Source organism: Strongylocentrotus purpuratus, unplaced genomic scaffold (genome assembly GCF_000002235.5).
Source record: "Strongylocentrotus purpuratus isolate Spur 01 unplaced genomic scaffold, Spur_5.0 spur5_scaffold_5, whole genome shotgun sequence".
Taxonomy (NCBI): Eukaryota; Metazoa; Echinodermata; class Echinoidea; order Camarodonta; family Strongylocentrotidae; genus Strongylocentrotus; species Strongylocentrotus purpuratus.
The window spans coordinates 35,635,860-35,657,686 of NW_022145611.1; positions in this window are offsets into that span (position 1 = coordinate 35,635,860).

The following is a 21,827-nucleotide window of genomic DNA, read 5'->3' on the forward strand; positions in this document are numbered from 1 at the left end:
GATCAGCCCACCTATACTTGTTCCAAACAAGTATTACAAATCTATTTTTTTTATTTTATTTTATTTATTATTTTTTTGGGGGGAGGGGGATATTCCTCATATTTTTCCGAACAATTTGATACCATGTTTATCTTTTTATGACCATTAATAACGGAATGAGCGTCCGTTCAAGATAAATGTCCGTACGCGCGAGCTCTTGTAATACATAGCATATATAGGCAAAAACATGCCTATACAAAATCCATTATAGTTCTTTGGGATGCACCGGGACCCAATTTTTTTTTAAATATTTGGATGAGTATGAGTCGGAAATATGATTTCATGTCTCATTTGGTCTTTAAGTACATCGTGACATTTTCATAATGGCCTTGGAACTCAGAATACGAATTTGCATATTATGACGTCAGCATTTTTATGGAAAATTGATTGTAAATGTTGATCGATTTTCTTCAACCTTTTTTTGACATGTTGTAGCCAAGACAATACACTACCAGATCAGTCACCACCATTTTTCATTTTGATGACGTCATCATAGTGAACATTTCAATTAAAAACGACATGTCAGAACTTTCTTAATTTACGTGTTATGCCTACGGAAGGTGAATTTCGTTCACATCATGAATCTACATGACATTGTTCTTTGAGCAGTATCTCGCTTATGTTTGCTTCATTTTCTCCCGAATTTAGATACAATTTAGCTGAGACTATGGGCCATAGGGGACGTTCCTTTTGTTTTTAGATCTGATGATGGGATCATGTTTAAATTTTAAATTTAAAGTTGAAATTGCGACTATGCCAAGTCGGTTTGTCAGCTTTTGCATGTTAAGTCTATGATAAATATTTTGGTCCATTGGTTAAAGTATTTGCCTCCTATTCAATCGTCCCAGGTTCGAATGTTCGATTCCCGATGGGTCAATTAAGAAGAAAAAAATTGCTTCCGTTTTACATTTGATTTTATAACCTTTTTCGACTATCATAACATATACAATCACAAACAATGTATAAAATGCCTAATTTTGCGTGTTGTTTCTTCCGGAGATGAATGTTAATAGTTGTGCACATCCCTATTGGAAATCTGATTCCTTGTCGTGCATTAAAACCTTTAGGGTAAAACCTTCAAGTCTGCTACAATATTAAATCGTCCGTGTGTGTGTGTGTGTGTGTGCGTGTGTGTGTGTGTGTGTGTGTGTGTATATTGGGTTTTTACAGACGTGTATCAACCAGATATGATTATTTACGTCTGCATGGGGACCGACCTTTAAACGTCGCCATCCAAAAGACGTGAGTTTCGAACCTGCGTCCTCGGCTGATTCAGTTTGTAACTTCCACTGTTGGCTGGATTACAGGCGCACGCCACAACACCTAGTCCCATTTTTATGATGCTAGTCTGCTTCCCAGACGTTTATATTTTTCCAGTTATTCAGCTCAGGTATATACAGTGTTCACGTTTCTCCCGCGGCAATAGAATTGTTTACATGTCTCTAGTATAACGTGTCTCTTAGAACATAAAAATGGTGAAAAGCAAACCCTTACCAGACTTCGAAAAGGTAAACAGATTGTAACGAAACGATTTGATGTTCTGCATGAGATTGTTTTATTTTATGAAAAATTATATACTAGTAAAAATGTACCAAAAGATGAGGTTAAAAAGTATTTTGAATGTACCGCGGTAAACAGGTTCACTGAGAAAGAGAAAGAATTATATGAAGGTTTGTTGACTAATACAGAATGTCGAAAAGCGGCAATTAAGATGCCTACAAATAAGACTCCGGATGGAGATGGTTTGACTACAGAATTTTACCAAGAATTCTGGAATGATATTGAGTTTATGCTTGTCAATGTATTCGTGTTAATAAGATCATGTCAAAAACACAAGGATTAGGAGTTATTACATTGATCCACAAAAAGAAAGAGATGGAAGATTTAAATAATTGGAGACCAATTACTTTGTTAAATTACGATTACAAAATAATGGCATCAGTGATGGCAAATAGGCTACATAAAGTAATACCGAACATCCAGGGGCGTAAATCCCGGGGGGATGGGGGGGGGGGCTGCATCCCCCCTGGCTTGAAGTAGGGGGATGGCCTGTACAAACATCCCCCCCCCCCTGATATTACAACAACAAAAAGAGAGAAAAAAAGGAAGAAGAAGAAGAAGAAAAAAATGTGATTGTTTCAATTTCAGCATAATGCATGAGAAATTAGTTATTTTTTAATGTATGTATAACTGTATAGCCTACACGTATACAGTATGTCACTATCATTAAGAATAGTTGCGCGACGTGCGCGAACAATTGCACTTCATAAACTTCAGAATAATTTGTCGTTATTTTGCAAGGTATTATTATAGCCCAGACGTATAGTGCGTCAGCGCGCGAGCGCTTAAAAAGTGCAATCATATACAGGAGATGCCCGCCCCCCCCCCCCACTTAGTGTTATTTAGGGTACGCGTATGCTCGTTCCCCCCCCCACCCTATCTCAGGACTGCCAACATTTCTGAATCCCCCTTTCGCCGGCTTTTCGCTGGCTTTTCCTGCCTTGGAGACCCCCCCCCCCGAAATCCGGAACACTGCTAAATGTACCACAACCCCCCCCCCCCCCCCCCATTTCAGGTGAGCTCTAGTCGATCGAGGGGGACTGGGGGGCCAATGATTAACTTTTCAAAATGAAATAATCCTGAATGAGCTTTCAAAGCTAGCAGTAATTTCAGGAATTTGATCCCGGGATTTGATCAATTTTTCTATGATATTCAAGATATTTTATAACCTCCTTTTTACATTTCTCAGGAGTCCAAAGAGAGAGAGAGAGAGAAAAAAACCCACCCCCTTTTAAAAAAAAATAAGAGTCGAGAATGATACAACGAATCGTCTTCTTTCTCTAATGATTTAATGAAACGTAAAAGCTTCCGCGCTTCGCGCGGGCGGGGAAGGGAAAAACTGAATTCAGATGAGGATTAAAAGTCGAGAACGGTACAACGAATCGTCTTCTTTCTCTAATGATTTAATAAAACTTAGTAGCTCCCGCACTTCGCGCGGGAGGGAGGGGGGGGGGGAGGGAAAAACTGAATTCAGATGAGGATTAAAAGGCGAGAACGGTACAACGAATCGTCTTCTTTCTCTAATGATTTAATGAAACGTAAAAGCTTCGCGCGGGAGGGGGGGGAAGGGGAAAAATGAATTCAGATGAGGATTAAAAGTCGAGAAAGGTACAACGAATCGTCTTCTTATTCTAATGATTTAATGAAACGTAAAAGCTTCCGCGCTTCGCGCAGGAGGGGGAAGGGAAAAACTAAATTCAGATGAGGATTAAAAGTCGAGAACGGTACAACGAATCGTCTTCTTTCTCTAACGATTTAATGAAACGTAAAAGCTTCCGCGCGTCGCGCGGGAGGGGGGGGGGGGAAGGGAAAAACTGAATTCAGATGAGGATTAAAAGTCGAGAACGGAACAACGAATCGTGTTCTTACTCTAATGATTTAATGAAACGTAAAAGCTTCCGCGCTTCGCGCAGGAGGGGAAGGGAAAAACTGAATTCAGATGAGGATTAAAAGTCGAGAACGGTACAACGAATCGTCTTCTTTCTCTAATGATTTAATGAAACGTAAAAGCTTCCGCGCTTCTCGCGGACGGGGAAGGGAAAAACTAAATTCAGATCAGGATTAAAAGTCGTGAACGGTACAACGAATCGTCTTCTTTTTCTAATGATTTAATAAAACGTAAAAGCTCCCGCGCTTTGCGCGGAAGGGGGGGGAAATGAATTCAGACGAAGATTATTTTCGAGAACGGTACAACGAATCGTCTTCTTTCTCTAATAGTGTTTGTTGTTTGTTCGTTTGTGTGTGTGTGCGTGTGTGTGTGCGTGTGCGTTTGTGTGTGCGTGTGCGTTGTTTGTTTGTGCGTGCGCGATCGCGCGCGCTTGCGTATATTACTGTGGACGTGTGCTCGTGCTAGTATGTGATGGCTATCGCCGATCATCCCCCCCCCCCCACTCCTCGGTACGGATTTACGCCCCTGCGAACATCATACATGAAAATCAAGTAGAATGAGGGGCTCCATACTAGGCGCACGCAAGATGTTCTGGAATATATGCTGATCGATTTTTGAAAAGCATTCGATACTGTAGAATTTCAATTTATTGAAGATTGTCTGACTGGATTAAATTCATGTATGATAAAGTTGAAAGCTCAATAGAACGAGAAATTTGGAGATAAGGAGAGGAATAAGACAAAGAGATTCGATCATACACAGCCGATAGAGGGCAGCCTCTATCGGCCATGTTGTTTATCTTAGAAGTAGAGACTGGCAGATAGAATAAGAAAGAATAACAGGATTAAAGGATTGGAATTCCCTTTGGAAATACTGGTAATCAGAAAGAGTTGAAAATTCTGCAATATGCAGATGACACTTCTATATTTTTCAGAGAAGAATCATCTGTGAAATATATTTTGGAAGAATTAGACAGATTTGGAAGCGTTGCTGGTCCAGTGCTCAATAAAGATAAAACAATCTTGAAATGGTTGGGTCCTACAAAGCATAAATGGAACTTTTAAGCCTTTGGCCTTCATTGGACAGATGGCTGTATCAAATACTTAGGAGTTTATATAGACACTAACCTAGATTTAGTGGTGAAATTAAATTGGGAAACGAAACTAGAAAAGATAAAGAGAATAGTAGACAATTTATTGGCGGAAGAGAAACCTTACAATTATAGGAAGAGTTCCATGAGTTCCAAAATTTGTATCATCATGTATTAGTCAAAACATATTCTTTCACATGATTGGTAATGAGAGCTTCCATTTCATTTTTTGAAATTGGGGCGTTTCCAATACTGGTCTTTACCTTTAATGGTTCAATCCTGCACCCTATGTAAGGTGCAATCTTGCACCCATACTCGAGGAATACTCATGAACCATGCTCGTACACAAATACATATTGAAACTGCATGTTGTTTCTTGGTTAGTAATCATATTATCAATATATCTATTGCTAAAACGTGAATGTAAGTGTAACATGATTAGAGAAAATAATCTATTGGTTAATGATTGCCAAAGGAAAATACAAATCGCAAAATTGATGTGCATTGTCATAATTTGCTTAACAAATCATGATAAATGTATTTTTATGTGAACACGTGTAAAGTTATCATGAATATGCAAGCAATATGCAAACTTTTATTTTGCACCCTTTTTTGGTCGATAGGGTTCATTTTTGTGGGAAGTGTGCAAAATCATATATTGCACCCTTTTTTTAACCCCTTTTCCTTCAATTGGGTTCATTTTTATGTAAAGGGTGCAAACTCTTATATTTTTTTTTAGAGTATAGGTGCATGTGCACGCCTACCTCTACATGTGTCCGAGGAGAGGGGAGGGTTATAATTTATATTATACATCTAGTGTTGTATATTGAATATCACAGTTGCAAAGGAGGAAATAAAGCTTCATTATAAAGATACAAATGAGTTTCACAAAAAAAATAAATATTTTCATTGATTTTCTTTGATCGAGTGTACGTGTTTTACATGGTCGAAAAATCACCTCTCTGTAGATGTGCCCGCCTATATCTACGTGTGCCCGAGGAGAGGGGAGTGTAATAAAGGCATACAGCTAGTGTTGTATAATTATCGAATATCCGAGAGATAAAGGATTAAATATTGTTTAAGCATTTCCTGACTTTTTATTTTCAAAGCTCCAGGAAGCTTAAGGTACATCAATCAGTAGCGTAATCTCTAGATGTGTTCTGGATTAACAAGCTTGGTGATTTTACAAGCACATTCAAGCAGCAGTATAAAATAACTTGGTATCAGTGGTTATTAATTATATGATTACTGGTATGTTAATTTTTTTGTCTTAAAACCAAATAATGCTATGCCGTTGGAAAAAGGTTTAAATAGCAAAGAGGAACTTTTTCTAAACGAAAGTTTATTGTTTGATTATGGGTTCATGGCTTTTTATTCGATGAACTTCTAATGGCTTCCTGAACTTTGGAAATGTAAATACCAAAAATACACTTTAAAGAAATACAACCTAGCGATAGAAAGAGTTTGGTTAGTGCTCATCAATGTACTCTTATTACCGACATTGTGGCCTGGGATTTATTCTTTAACATATTTAGGCAAACAGTGTAAATCGAAATATTGTATAACCGTCAAAGTATTGGATTCTAATCCTTTCCACTAAATCCACTATATTCCACAAATAATATTCATCCATGTTTAAATACTAATAGTTCCCCTACCCCCAGCCCGGTAAGAAAAAAAAGAAGACATAAAATACCTTTAAAAAGGGAATTTTTAACAGAACTGCAAGCCTGCCAAAATATAATCATTATTTCTCAGCATTGGTATAAAAATAAATTAGAAACGAGATGAGAAAGAATGACGCCATGACGACCAGAAGTGCGATCAATCGTGCACGACATAAACATAATCATCATAATTCATGAGCCATGACATGGACACCGCTATTAGTATAATTGTTGAAAACCGAATGATGATGATAACAGGCTATCTGTTCAATGAAACTCATGAATACATCTCCCAAGTTGAAGAGTTTTTTTGGGGGTGACAACCATTACCTGTCACTGAATACCAGTCAAACCAAAGAAATTATCGTTGACTTCCGGAAAGGCAATACAATACATGAGCCACTCCGTATTCATGGAGACGTCATCGAGCAGGTACATGAGTACAAATACATGGGAACAATCATTGATGATAAGCTTTCTTAGAAGCAAAACTGTCTGTCTGTACAAATGAAAACGAAAGTATACAATAATGTAGGAATCGTCGATATGGCAATGATTGTTTTTGAATAATTGATACACATCAGATGTGTATCAATAATTATTCAAAAACAATTTCCGCCATTCGACGCCAATATGTAATGCTAAAATGCAACCCCCAAAACAGAGGGGAAAAATGAAAGAAAATGACCTCCAATAAGATGAGGACCATGAAAAGAAAAGGAAAAAAAGAAGAAGCAGAAAAAAGACCAAGATACAAATTAGTTTCACAAATATCAATGCTACATCTTTTCATTTGTTTTCTTTGGATTATACGTGTTTGACGTGGTCAAAACATCACCTCCCTGTAGGTGTGCCCAATGTTTTTCTTTTGTATTGACCAGGTACGAGCACCATAAAAAATATGTTCCCCTAAAATAATGTAACGAAATTTTATTACAAGTGTTTAATTCAGACCGCTCTCGTTCTCGAACTCTTAATTGTCTCTTCTTAGTTCTTGCTCAATATCTCTCTCACTCATGCGTGTATGCAAAACAAATGCGACAGAAGAAATGGAGTAGTATGATCGTGAGTTTCGGTTCTATTCGTCGTTTATTACTTTCAATAAGGTTTGGAAAGCGGCAGAAAGGAGTCCGAGGAGAAGTCTCAAGATGGTCTAACAAGTCTCTCGATTTTAGATTCCCTGGCTTTATATAGGGAGCTTTATTTCTACTATTTTGTAGCAGGCCAACCTTCAAGCAAGGACACAACCCGACCTCGAGCTAAATGGCAGAGTCTGTCCTCAAACTGAGGACATAGTCTGGCCTCCGCTCGGGGTCAGTTGGGGGCCGCACGCGACTGAGTATCTGTCCTTGCCATTATGTAAGACGAGGACAGATTCTCTAGACGAGCGTGGCCCTGGGCTTACGCAATCGAAATGCAAGAATTACTCGAGGACGAAATACAACGTCGTAAAGCTACTCAAGGACTAGTTTGACTTGCACAGCAAGCAACAATATATAGCGAAATAATAATGAACTGTGCACATGATACAGACATATCTAAATTCGTTACAATAATATTGTCGCCACAGAGTATTGTGATGGAAAAGTGGGTATCTTACACCATGGTCACATCTAACTCCATTGCAGGTTTTGCAGAATATTCCAGCCCTTTATATGCTCGGCATTGGTCAAAACTTCATGACGTTTGAAAATATGTCTTTTCGAATTCAAACATTTGCATTTTGTTGCAAATGAGTGATTAATTGGTTGACTTTATTCATATTCAATGCAAAAATAACAAAGCATAATACATTTTACAAACATTGACATATCTTACGGTAATACATGTATGGAAATAAGTAGTTGTGAAGCATAGTAATTAATAACATGGAAGAATGTTCTGTAAATGTTCAAGATAGCTTTCATTTCTACTTTGCTGTTTCTTAAAGTGAGATGAAATTAAAATTTATGTGTCACACCTAGAAGGAAAAAAATCCATTATGATGGTTGTGCATTATGTCTTGAAACAAAATAGTGCAGGCGCGGATCCAGGATTTTCCAATAGGGGGGGCCGGAAATTTGGAAAGTGTGCAGACCATTTTTACAACTCAACATACCAATACTGACAAGGTCATATCAGAAGCACCATACCGGTACAATTTTTGACATTTTCATCGGGGGGGGGGGGGGGGGGGGAGGGGCTAAAGCCTCTTTCATGACAAAAGTTTTATTAAATTATTAGAGAAAGAAGATGATTCGTTATATTCTCGACTCTAAAATAATCCTTGTCTGAATTCAGTTTTCCCCGCCCGCCCGTAGCGCGTAATTTTCGGACGCTTTATTAAATTATGAGAGAAAGAAGACCATTCGTTGTACCATTCTCGACTCTTAATCCTTGTTTGAATTCAGTCTTTCCCCTTCCCGCGCGAAGCGCGGCAGCTTTGACGTTTCATTAAATTATTAGAGAAAGGAGAGGATTCGTTGTACCATTCTCGAATCTCGATCCTTGTCTGAATTCAGTTCCTCCCCCCCCCCCCTTCCCGCGCGAAGCGCGGAAGCTTTAACTTTCCATAGTTTAATGATATTGTTAGAGGAAGAAGATGATTGGTTGTTCCATTCTCGACTGTCCTACTTGTAGCTACCTGCTCCCTCTATATAGAAAACTTCCCCAATCGGTGTCTTTTGTTCCCCCATGATCCTCTTTTTCTTACGTTAAATGAGAGCTGAGTTAATGAGATAGCCACCTGTCACAGTGACCTTGCTGGCTCGCTTGGTGGTCTAACCCCTTCTGGCTGAAGTAGTAAAGCCTGCCTTTAATCCTTCACTGAATTCAGTCCCCTCCCCCTCCCGCGCTAAGCACAGAAGCTTAACGTGTCATTAAATTATTAGAGAAATAAGACGATTCGTTGTACCGTTTTCGGAATTTTCAAAAATATTTCTTTGTCTGCTCCTTTTTTGTCTTATGTCCTCTTACTGCCCCTACCGCCCTTGGCTACACGCCTGCTTTAAAGGGAACATGAAGCAATCATGATTGTGATAGCACACAATTAGGTTAGTAGAAACGAAAGGAAAAAAATATCTATTACACCAACCATGGATAAATCACGGCCGGGAGCGTCATATCATATCATATCATTTAATAGTTTTGTGTTATCGGGCGAGGGCCGGGGCGTAGCGACCAAGCGAGATTTTGCAATGTTGAATGCTGAAATTATGCATTCTAGAAAATCCCTAAGCCCAATAATTCTTTCCGCTATATGTCTTTCTAGCTGTATTTTTAAATTTCCAGGGCGACGTGTCCCCCTATCGGGCCCAGGATCGCCGCCCCTGCCCCTGTCCATGTACCTGTGTTGGCTAAGTCAGTAGAGCGTCCGCATCACAACCGGGAGGTCGAGGGTTCGAACCCGGCTGCGTCATATCAAAAGACGTTAAAAGACCTTGTTTGGCGTTCAACAATAAGGGATAGAGCAATGTCGATCTGGCGCTGCTCAGTGGCTGCCGGGCTCACGATCAATTGGGCAAAAAGAATTTCCATTTTCGGTTTAACTTAATAAAAGATTACAAAATATGGACTATAAAAGATTATTATTATTATTATTATTATTATTATTATTATTATTATTATTATTATTATTATTATTATTATTATTTATTATTATTATTATTATTATTATTATTTATTATTATTATTATTATTATTATTATTATTATTATTATTATTATTATTATTATTATTATTATTATTATTATTATTATTATTATTATTATTATTATTATTATTATTATTATTATTATTATTATTATTATTATATGCTGCTTAATGGTACGGGTATTTCCACATACCCATGTATTGTCCAACTCATATTGTCTGAGCTTGGCTTCACGCACATCTTCCTGACGTATACAAATAAAACGAATGAGATAGACGTCTATAATAGTTTTTGTTTGAAGAGGTTTATAGTTATACGCAGGATATTTTCAATAATATGTATACTACTCTCGATCACATTATAACACCGGCTTTTAGCCCTGCGGCCATGATAAGCATTGAAGCAATCTATCTCTTCCTACCGGGTACCCATTTATTTCACCTGGGTGAAGGATGGCAAATGTAGATTGATGTTTTGCCGAAGGACATTCGCGCTGTGGCAGGGGTTCGAACCCTAATATTTAACTCTTTGTTAATAGTGCGTTTATTTATCCAATAATCAAACTACATAGTCTCCATCTATATTAGTTTATTTTACACAAGGTCGCAGCCACCGTCTATTAAAGTGTAAATGACGAGACGAAATAGTAATGACGGCAATTTCTAATGACAGTTATTGAATATGGTTGAAGACATAAATATCTACAGATTCAAGTTGGAAGATTGTTTTACAAGTTTCATCATTTTTTAATTTTTTTTTTTGGATTTGATTTGATTTATTTTTCACTCAAATATCCACAAATTAAATGACATATATAAACCATACAATAATACAATATATAATAGAACAAATGAATTATAGAAGTAACGAAATACTGACAAGTATGTTCGTAATCAAATAAGTTTACAGAGTACATTCAAGTTTGAGAATAAGAGAAAATATTTTATATTGCTTGACTTAACTGAGAGGGGGAAAAGGGGAACCTCAGAAAAGCTAGGTTTGTTGAGCGAGATTCCCAGTATAAATCAAATAATGGACCATCAACAAAGTGCATCAAAATCTGCACATGTCCGCTCCCAGAGAAACCAGAGACGCGCGAACTCACCCGCCCGCGCCAGATCCTCGGGTCTCCCCCGCCAAGGCCAAGGCCAAGGCCCATTCATAATCCTCTTTTAATGTAAGATATATGGTAAATCTATCGACGAAATCAAACGAATATCTGTAAACAGGATATGAATGTACCTGTACTTTTAAAATCAAATTCATCATTTGCAGACATGCAGGGTACCATTTCTAATACCTTTTGTAGATGTGATGCATGCAACAGGACGTTAAAAGAAAATACATCAATAAGTGCCACGTGATACTATGAATTCTCATGACAAACAAAGAAAATATGAAATCCGTTTCATTTTTTAAATCAATCACTCAATATTGTTTGAACGACATACAGCCAGCAAGAATAATTTTTTGGTACGTTTTATTTTTATCCGTAGTATTGACAATATACAGTTGCATATGAAGTTGGAATACATGTTCTTACCTCTCATCCTGAATAAACCTCCGACAATATGATTTATAAGTTTGTGACTTCTCATAACCTTATAGATCAATATTTTACCTTTTTAGATTGATCAATAAAGTTCGGAGAAGATATTAACTTTATACAAACCATATTGGCGGAACCATTTCATGAAAAGGCGAAGGACAAACTTATTCCAACTTTACGAGAAAAAGTGCAGAAAACAAAGAGGGAAGGGCGAGGAAAATTCATGTCCACTTGTCGATCCTGAACCCTGTAGCTTGTGATCTATAGTCTGGTGATTTATCCACTAGACCACAGCACCTTAGCTCTAAACCGTGTGAGTCAAAAAAAAAGTTTACACCTAGAAAATGGCTAATTATTTTAAAGATCATCTATGGACAGTAAATTATTATACATCTTATGAAAGAGTGTTATATCCCAAATCATTTGGTATCTTTTTGTGTGGTATGTGTTCACAGGAGGCATTGTTTGCAAGGGTGCAAAAATCGACTTGCGCCAAAGTTGCTTATGTGATGTATTAGAGTAATAGAGGATGAATTAAATGTATCAAATAAGATGCATTGCATAGGCTTTTTGCAGAAGCAAAGTGACACACACATACATTTGATATTTGATATTGTGTGGCATGATTTATTTTGTTACGGGTGTTATTTGGATCTGCAAAGAACGAATTAATACCCAAATCCCAATTGTTTTATTCAAACATCCCATAAGAAACTTTGGCGCATTTAAGTCGATTTTTGCACTCTCGCAAACAATGCCTCCTGTTCATCCAAGCGTGAACACATACCACACAAAAATGATACTAAATGATATGGGATAAAACAATCTTTCATAAGATGTATGATAATATACTGTTCATAGATGATTTTTGAAATAATTAGCAACTATCTAGGTGTAAACTTTTTTTTTTGACTCACACTGTATGTATCCGTGCTAAACAGTGGATTATCTAGTATAGAGATGATCCGGCGTAAGAACCTAGCTCGATGGAAGATCCAAAGGGGGAGGGGGGTATTGAAGGTCATCATGCAATTGTAATGTTTCTATATTTCAATTTGTGATGCTTTAAGCTTTTGAAAGTGCCTTAAATTGATTTTTTTTTTAATAGTCTCCGCGATCTTTCTTCTTCTCGCCCTCTCGCCTTCTCGCCCTCTCCCTCTCTCTTTATCTTTCTTAAAGGAAACCGAACCCCAAGTAATAACGTTACTTATTCCGAGAGATTTATTATGTTATTACCCATACATCTAAAAGATTCCCCACCAAAGTTTATGAGAGAGGTATAAAGCAAAAATAAAGTACACTTTCTCAGCACGACATGGGCATCGCCATTTTCTTGATAATGTGACGTATTATGCGAAGTCGGTTATCAAGTAAATGTATTCAAATTTATGGATGCTTCTTTCCCAGACGTGTGTGGTGATGAAGCATTTCATTCACCTGCTATTATCCTTTGTACTATAATTGCCAGAACGCAAATTGCATAAATTAGTTAGTGCTCTTCTGGGTTGAAGGTTTCTCATAAATGAAATAGATTTGTCAACTGCTATAGTGTAGTATTTATAAATAAATTTGTTACAATTGTGCCCCTTTTATTTATTTTTCACCTTATATAATTTCTATCATCTCAGTTGTTTTTTTTTTTCATTGAAAAGTAAAGGTTTCATTATTGATTTAAAAATTCTTTCCAACTAAAGCTTGGTGCATTATACATGTACAACTTCAACAGATACGTCACATTTTTAAGAAAATGGCTGCGCCCATGTCATGCTGACAGGCATCACATCATGCCAGGAATATCGTCATTTATATATATCTTGTACATTTTCGTAAGGAATATTGTACATCAAAGGGCAGGAATACATCTCATTTTTCAGAATACCTACACTTATTCTTTGGGTTTAGGTTTCCTTTAAGCTCCCCCTCCCCATCCCACTCCCATCCCACTCCCCTGCCCTTACCCTCCCCTCTGACTCTTTCTTTCTGTCTGTCTCTTTCTCTCTCGCACTCTTATCTATCATGTCTTTTTCTCCTGGCAATATGACACAATCTTGCAGGCGGATGTTTGCCTCTTAATTTCCAAACTATACGGCAATTTAAAACAAAGCTTGATTGTACGACCAGTACCTAAGGCAGGCGCGGATCTAGGATTTTCCAATAGGGGAGCCGGAAATTTGGAAAGTGTGCAGACCATTTTTTCAACTCAACATACCAATACTGACAAGGTCATATTAGAAGCACCATACCGGTACAATTTTTGACATTTTCATCGGGGGGGGGGGGGTTAAAGCCTCTTTCATGACAAAAGTTTAATTAAATTATTAGAGAAAGAAGATGATTCGTTGTTATATTCTCGACTCTAAAATAATCCTTGTCTGAATTCAGTTTTCCCCCGCTCGCGCGTAGCGCGTAATTTTCAGACGCTTCATTAAATTATGAGAGAAAGAAGACCATTCGTTGTACCATTCTCGACTCTTAATCCTTGTTTGAATTCAGTCTTTCCCCTTCCCGCGCGAAGCGCGGCAGCTTTGACTTTTCATAGTTTAATGATATTGTTAGAGGAAGAAGATGATTGGTTGTTCCATTCTCGACTCTTAAAGGCACACTGTCCTACTTGTAGCTACTTGCTCCCTCTATATAGAAAACTTCCCCAATCGGCGTCTGCTGGTCCCCCATGATCCTCTTTTTCTTATGTTAAATGAGAGCTGTGTGTAAAGTCAGTACGGGCCGGATTTTGTGTATTACGGGCCGGACTTTGTTGCGTGAAAAGTTACCCTTTATCGGAGATTCCCGGAGTGGGAGGGAGGGAGGAGGGGGGGGGGGGCCTTTCTTCTTTTTCTTTTCTCCTTTTTTCTCTCTTTCTGCTTCTTTTCTCTTCTTTCTTTTCTCTTTTCTTTTCTTTTCTCTTCTCCTTTCTTTTCTCTTCTCCTTTTTTTTCTTCTCTTCTTTCTTTTTTCTCTTCTTTTCTTTCTCTTTTTTTCTTTTTTTGCGCCGCCAATAGGGGGGGGGGGGCCGCGGCCGTTTCGGCCCCCCCTGGATCCGCCACTGATAGTGTATAATACTTTATTACTGTTTTGGTGGCAGCACCAATATAGCCTTTGGCTTTCCTAGCTGTCTCCACATTCATTTATGTTATTTTAACTTGTACGCTATGTTTTGTATTATATATGTTTGTTATGATATTTTTATGATGAATTAAATAAAGATCAATTCAATTCAATTCAATTCAATACTATGCGATTGGAAGAAGGTTACTAAAGAGGAACTTAGTCGAAAGTTTGTTTTGTGTGCTTATGGGTTCATATTCGATAAATTTCTAATGGCTTCCTGTAAAGAACTTTGGAAATGTAAATACCGAAAATACACTCTAAAAGAAATACAAACTAGCGATAAAGAGAGTTTGGTTAATACTCACCATTGTATTTTTATTACCGACATTATGTCCCGGGATTTATTATATCACACATTTTGGCAAACAGTGTAAATCGAAATTATGTACATGTATAACCTTTAAAGTATTAAATTTTGAATCCTTTCCACTGAATCCACTATCTTTCACAAATAATATTAATTTGTTTTGCTTATAGCTACACCCCCCCCCCCCCAAATAAGAACAGTTAAAAAGGGAATTTTTCACTGAATCATTATTTCTCAGCATTAGTAATAAATAGAAACGAGATGATAAAGAATGAAAGCCATGGCGACCAGAAGTGCAATGAATCGTGCACGACACGGCATCCGGCATGGCATGAACACCGCTATTACTATAATTGGTGAAAACCGAATTTAATTCTAATATGAATAGGATAAGTAGATGATCATAGAGTGATGAAAGCAGTGCTGAGAAAGAGCAAGTAGATAATAATGTAGAAATAGTGATGTGTATCAACTATTCAGAAACAATTTCCGCTAATCGCGGAGAGTCACCACTTTTACACATTAAGAACCCACTGCACTTTTCGTATGTAAGGGGAAACCCCAGTGTACTTGTCCACCTGCACCAACGTTGCAAGATCTGGCGTAATTATGCTTTCTGGTATAATTTTGACCCCTTTAGCATCTGGCAGTAGGCTGTTTTTAGCAAAATTCTGGCATAATTTTAATACATTTTTCAAGTACATGTAGTTATGATGGTAAATCATTCCACTTTTCTATATTGTTTTTCTAGGCCGCCGCTAAATATTTCCTAAAAAATTGGATGTCTGGGGGTTTGGCATAATTTTGCTGCTCCAATAGCATAATTGTATTTGTTCACTGGTCACGCTGACCTGCACATCTCGGTTCAGTTATACCGGCAGGAGAGACCCAAGGGTTTAGTGATTCAGTTCGAATTTCGCCTCTCAGGTACAGGTGACGCCCCCCAAAAAATTGCTTAGAATAATTCGAAAAGTTCGACTTTAAATCATTTTATTGATGTCTGCGCATTTGAATGTTTTCAAAAGAAACATGGCATTATATAAATTAGGCATAACAAAAAAGATGTTGGTGGCTGTTGCCCTTTGCGACCGACCCCAAAATCTTGAAATCTATACGGTCGGCTTTTTAATTATTTTTCTAAAACCCGTTTTTTAGAATAAAATGTATTAAAAGCATTCAAAACTGAAAAATATCAGCCCAAAGAGGGATACCCCCCCCCCCAAAAAAAAAAAAATTATAATTCCCCCAAAAAAGATTTCCAACCGAACGACCCATGTTTTGGCACCTAACGGGCAATACAATATCGTTTGTTTAGGCCTTATGTTAATCATCACCAACATAATCATCACTAACATTATCATCGTCATCAAATAAGTTTTGTTATAGATTAAAACCCCTCATATCAGAGCGCTGAAGTAGTCTTTTTGTGGCATAAAACATAATACTTGGAGGCTTTAATGCTCTTTCAGATAGTTGGAAAGGACTATGAAGTTTCGTTTTTTATAAAGATATAAAGATAAGGAAACACCGTTGTCAAAAGGTTAGTTTCTTCGTTCAAAGAAGGTTTCCATTATGTATCTTTAGTTTCACCGATAGTGGATTCGGGTTTACTGTAGACAGCCCTTGCTATTCATCAGCGAAATGATAATACATATCATACGTTAAGAAATGAAATCATTCTCAAATTCACATCTTTTCAAACAAATACAACTCACAAACTATGAACTAACAACGCACCTTAATCAACTTACCAAATTAAGATTGACGTGAGTGTAGATTTATGAAAATAAAGACGGGCGATGGAGACGGGATTAAGCTGTGATGGACCGACGTGTCACGATGTCAAAGGTTTACTATAGCTATGTCTGTAGTGAGAGGGGTGATCCTGCCAGCAAATTCATGACTGTTGTCGATAGATTTGCAAATACCTTACTAGGCTTTATCGGCAAATTTAAATTATCGTACTCAGCCTTCAGCATCACCATCATCATTTTCTTTTCTTCTTATCCTGAGTGAAAGTACACTGTCGCTCATGAAGGTGGAATATTTTAGTTTTACCCCAATTTATGGAATTATTTTAAAAATTATTTAAAAACAATAGATATAGATAATAGTATACATTCTCAGATTTTATTGAATAATAACTTGCCAATGTGTGTTTTGCGGAACTGCTAAAGCATGTGTATGCTACTATGCTTATTAACTAGGGGACCTACGCTCTCAAGTCATAAATGACAGTAATGAGGATTAATGCCCCACAAAAGGGCACTAATATAGCACATCGACACGGTTTTGATCCTGGGGCCTCACAGTTACGAGGCCATTGCTTTGTCACTGAACCATGACTGTACGCAGCGGGGGCTAGGGTAGGGGGCAGTTTCCATAAATTTAAAAAAAAACACAGAAAATGCAATAAATTTTCAATAATTTATTGCATTTTACCCCGGTCCCCAACATAAAAAAATCCTCTGGACGGCAATGCATTATGGCTCAAGGCATGGGCACACATATCTATAGTACTTGCGTATGCGCAAATGGTCATTTTCCTAGACGACATAAATATACGAATTGTTTCGTCAACTCATTCAGCATCATAGCTATATATTTAAATACAAGAGCGTAGCTAGGAACTTATTGTAGGGAGGTAGTGAGCAAGCAAATCACTTGAAGAGTGCGCGAAGCGCGCTCCCTTGGGGTGGGTGAAGAGCCTTCCGCGCAAAGCGCGGAAGCTTAGACGTTTCATTAAATTATTAGGGAAAGAAGACGATTCGTTCGACCGTTCTCGACTCTTAATCCTTGTCTGAATTAAGTTTTTCCCCTCCTGCGCGAAGCGCGGAAGGTTTGATGTTTCATGAAATCATTACAGAAAAAAGACGATTCGTTGTACCGTTCTCGACTCTTAATCCTTGTCTGAATTCAGTTTCCCCCCCCCCCCCCCTCCCGCGCGAAGCGCGGAAGCTTTGGCGTTTCATTAAAATATTAGAGAAAGAAGACAATACGTTGTACCGTTCTTGACTCTTAAACCTTGTTTGAATTAAGTCTCCCCGAAAATGTTAAACATCTGATTTCTTTAGCTGATATTCTAGGAAAGTAAAACCCACCGACATTATACATCTCATCGACTTCAAACTTCTGCATTGATATAGTACACGAGGATCGAGCAAGAATACCGACACAGCTGATCCGAAACAGCAACATATTTATGCGCGTCTTTCTTGCTCGCTCGACGAGACGACTCTACCCAACAACCCCCTTTCTCATTTACTCCCACCCCTCCTCTCTCAGTCTCTTACCTCCCGCTCTCTCTCCTCTCTTGCATCCCCGTTTCTTTTGTTTCCTTATTCTCGTTTTTCTTCTTTTTCTCCTTTTCTTTCTTTTTCTTTCTTTCCTCTCCTCTTTTGTTTCCTTATTCTCGTTTTTCTTCTTTTTCTCCTTTTCTTTCTTTTTCTTTCTTTCCTCTCCTCCCTTTCCTTCCTTTTCCTTTTCTTTTTTTCTTCTTCTTTTCTTTCCCTTTCCCTCTCTTTTCTCTTTTTTCCCGACGGCAGCGAAATTTTCACCGACAATATCCTGACAGGTGGGGTCCCGCACCCCCCCCCCCCCCTTTAGAGACGCCCCTGTGCATAACCCATGATCTCTGCAGTGGTGGATGCATTGGGGAAATGGAGTCATTGTACATTATTCAATGCTTGTTCATGAAAGGAGAGAGGTAGAGTGAGAGAGAGCGAGAGAGAGAGAGAGAGAGAGAGAAAGAAGGGGGAGACACAGGCTAATGTAGCAACAAATGTACAATATTACAGATAACAGAGCTTAATTTGTTTCTTTTCATGAAAGTACAATTTTTTTTTAATGTTAAAGTTGCTTGATACTCAAATACATGGCAACGTCTACGATAAGGACAATACAAGACATGTACACAAAAGCAGATCAGTGACATTGGAAAGTGTTTTCCCCGTTTACAATCATTTTACAACCTTAGTTCTACCAAGGAATGGCACAACGTTCGGTTTTCAACAGTGACAAACATATTTCAAGCATATGAAAAGAATGAATGAAATGCAATCAAGATTCATAGCTCTAGCAATCTGGAAGAAACCATTTAAATCATATACAATTTATGGTAAAACAAGAATTTCAAGAATATGAACTTGTACGGAAACTTCAAAAATTCACATTGGTAATTCAAACGTTTCAAGAAATGAAACTCTCATGCATTTGAACCACTCATGGAATTTGTGAAAGTTTTTGGTTTTACCATACTTTCTGTGTGCAAGGTTGTAAAATGAAAATTACATTCACCTTATCTGTCTGTCTGTGTATCTGCTCTTATAATTGTGGCTAAAGGCTAGGATTATTTTAACACAAGTACGGGCCTCCTGAAAAAGAAAAAAAATGTTTTCTAAACAACACTTTCCCGACTTCTGAAAACAATTGGCTATAAATCAATAAACGTACTGATACTACTATTACTAGCTTAAATCAAACAAGTTGATTTTTTTTTTACTCCGAATTGGTCTTTGACTTAGTTGCAATTTCGTGCATGCTCGGGTAAATTATTCAATGAATTTGTCCTAAATATCTTTCTAGTACATATCTGAAATAATGGGCAAATATTGCAATTTTAGGTACATTATGCTTCTCTCATTACTATTGTTTAAAGACCAGTTTTGGGAACGCCCCCTCTCAAAAAATGAAATGAAAGCTCTTATTACCAATAATGTGAAAGAATATGTTATGACTAATACGTAATACAAATTTTGCCGGGAAACCGCCTATTAATTGATATATTTTGTAAATTATTATATCTATTCGGACTGGATAGATATCACGTAGTCCCATAAACATCTTTCTGTGTACAGTGTTTGTAACTTTACCAAGACTGGGCCAAATTTCTTTTCATTTTGATGATTCCAGAACATTGCAGTACACACCAATACTGATATGCTAGATGATCAACCTTTTCTGATCGATTCCACGTTTCTTTCACAATGCAATCGCATGACCAGAACTGGTCTATACCTTAAACTACTTTACTGAGCCTTACTTGCAAAGGATGTCAGAGAAAAGTTTTAAAAGCAATCTGAGAACCAAAGACTTTGGACCCTATCTTCAATAGCTATGGCAAAATATGAATCTACTTTCAAGGATTGTTCATGATGACCCTGGAGCATTCTGACATAGCACCAAAAGCAATATTCATTCATTATAAGCCACTTAAGGGAAACTTCATTTTGTTAAACATTTTTTTTGCCTGAAGAGAATTCTTTTATAGATAAAAGAACTTTTCTATTTTCTTTCTTTTTTTGGGGGGGGGGGGGGAGGGGGGAGGAGTCAATCTATGAAGCGGGGACAAATGCCACTATATTTTTAGAACATATTGTCTTTTTGGAGCCAGAAGGGCCTTCACACAGAGTTGATGCCATTCTGGCTTTGAAAAGATAATAACAAACAATTTGAAAGAATCAATACACATACAATATGTTACTTAATACATTGAAGAAAAAAAACACAAACTAGAATAAAAGGAAATTTTCTTTTACAAGCTTCCTCTCTCTAAGTCATGAATAGCAAACATTAAGAGTCATGTTCCTATATACTATGTTGTTAATTCAAAGGCAGACGAACTTGCACACTCCATCATAGTCTTGAGAAAGTTAATGCCCTCCCGAGCATCAAATAATATGCACCATTCACACATCCACCCAGTATAGTTGTACTGATCCCATTGACATGTACATTGAAGAAACACAACTTTCAAGACTTTCAAGAGTCTTTGCTATACCAATGGAATATCACTCTTCATTCTCGTCATGTTGAGCATCAGAGTATCACTGAATCCAATGTAATACCAGCTTTTTAACCTTTGGTTAGCATATTAAATGACCTTCAAACTATTGGTCATAATTGGAGCAGGTTTTCATGATCAACTTACTAACCTCAACTGAATGATACTATTGTGTCATATTTCCTTTAACCCCTCAAGTGGCACATAAAGTTTTACTGCCGAAATTCAAAATTCTGCATCTTAAATCTTAGACAGAGAAAAAAAAATGCTTGTTTTCTTAAATGAGCTATTGTACAGTTTTTTGTTTTTTAATTTTTTTTTCATCAGAGGATTATCATATGGTTAGGTCTAAGATTAGGGTCTGGGTCAGGTGTAATGTTTGGTCCATGGTTAAAGTTAGATATTCCATTGGAGGAAGAAATCAACCAAGAAGCAATTATCACAAGACATTTGGGTCATACAAAATTACCATGGCAGACTGATTTTATTAAAATATATGAGACACAATTGACAATAAAATTCAAAGGCTTATCTTGTGCAAGTTTAAAGGTAAAGACCAGTTATGGTCATGCGATTGCATTGTGAAAGAAACGTTGTGGAATCGATCAGATCGATCAGAAAAGGTTAATCATCTAGCATCTGCAAGGTTCTGGAATCATCAAAATGATAAGAAATTTGGCCCATTCTTCGTAAAGTTACAAGCACTATACACAGAAAGATGTATATGGGACTACCCTATATCTCTCACAGACCATGAGAGAAACAAATTTACCAAATATATGAATTAGTAGGCGGTTTCCCGGCAAATTTGTTATCATCATGTATTAGTCAAAACATATTCTTTCACATGATTGGTAATGAGAGCTTCCATTTCATTTTTTTAAATTGGGGCGTTTCCAATACTGGTCTTTACCTTTAAGTGCATCACATGTACATGTCACCTTGATGTTAATGTAAGATTTAAGGTTCCAATGGCACTACCTTAACATTGCAATCATGGTCTCAACAAACAAACTTGGTTTTGTCATCTTCAAAGACGAATTACATTTCTTCACCACACTCTCTTAAGTGTCACTACACAGAAAAAGGACTTGTTTTGAAATCGACCACTTGCCAAACTTAAAGTAACAGTGTATTGAAAAGTTGAAGGTTGTGAGTGTTTAAACAACTCCGTAATCTATACTACATTGATGGTAACAGGCAATTA